Source organism: Camelus bactrianus, chromosome 31 (assembly GCF_048773025.1).
Source record: "Camelus bactrianus isolate YW-2024 breed Bactrian camel chromosome 31, ASM4877302v1, whole genome shotgun sequence".
Classification (NCBI taxonomy): Eukaryota; Metazoa; Chordata; class Mammalia; order Artiodactyla; family Camelidae; genus Camelus; species Camelus bactrianus.
Genome location: NC_133569.1, coordinates 26,212,349 through 26,213,450, shown reverse-complemented (window position 1 = coordinate 26,213,450; position 1,102 = coordinate 26,212,349). Strand labels below are relative to the sequence as shown.

At 38.5% G+C, this 1,102-nt stretch overlaps 1 pseudogene; it reads right to left on the bottom strand.

Annotated features, from left to right (window-relative positions):
• Positions 1-642: 642 nt before the first annotated feature.
• LOC123615556 (U2 spliceosomal RNA) lies at positions 643-813 on the bottom strand (annotated as a pseudogene).
• Between the last annotated feature and the right edge of the window lie 289 nt (positions 814-1,102).

Below are 1,102 nucleotides of genomic sequence, written 5' to 3'. Positions count from 1 at the left end.
AGCTGCTATAAACATCCATGTGCAGGTTTTGGTGTGGACATAGTTTTAACTCCTGTGGGTAAATACTAAAGATCATGATTGTTGGATTTTATGGGAAGAGTATGTTTAGTTTTTTAAGAGACTGTCAAAAATTATCTTCCAAAGTGGCTGTCGTGTTTTGCTTTCCCACCAGCAACGAATGAGAGTCCCGATGGCTCCGCATCCTCGTCAGCGCTTAGTGGTGTCAGTGTTTAGACTTCGGCCGTTCTCACTGGTGTGAGGAGCTACGTTCTTTCTAGCAGCGGGATTGGCGCATCCCAGATATGGGCGTGACTGTGGTTATTTTAGTCTCTAATACAGTCTTTATGATTAAGTATCCAGAAACATCTTTTAGTTTAGTAGAATCACTTGTCACCATGAAACCCCAACTGACTCATGCAAATTTGAGAGAGAATGATATTGTCAGCAGTCCTATTACACGGAAATGAAAGTTATCAAAAAATATTCTTTAAAAAAAGAAATAATATGAACTTCTCTGTGGTAGCAAATATTATCATTGTTATTCCTCCCTCATTACAAAGTCATAAATATTTATAGCATTTTAAAGAACTATGTTCTTATGAGATTAAAAACATCAGGGTCGATGCAAAAAAATTCATATATATTTTTTTAAAAACTCAAAGTAAGTGCAGTTTTAAGTTTCTTCTTGGCACCATCTTTACTTTAATGTATTGATTGCCATACCCTATAAAGCAATAGAAAAAAAATTCAGATTTAAAGTGACGCAAACAGCAGATACTACATTTGATCTTAGCCAGAGGGCTGAGAAGCAAAAGCACATACGATTTAGCGTAATGATTTCCAATGATGTTTCAGGGAGTTAAAATGTAAGGAAAGAAGGATGTTGCAATAAACTCATCAAGAGGTGATGGGACACTAAGAAAAGACTCCTTGGAATCAGGGAGAAAGGATGGACCAGCCATCCCACGATCAGGGGAAGAAGTCTTCATTGATCTACTCCAGGAGACAAGACAGGGGACATCTCGGGGAAGATCCTCAGGCAGAAAATCTCTGCAGACCTCTGGGTCTCAGTTTCCTCCTCTAGGGGGAAAAAAAGAGGAAA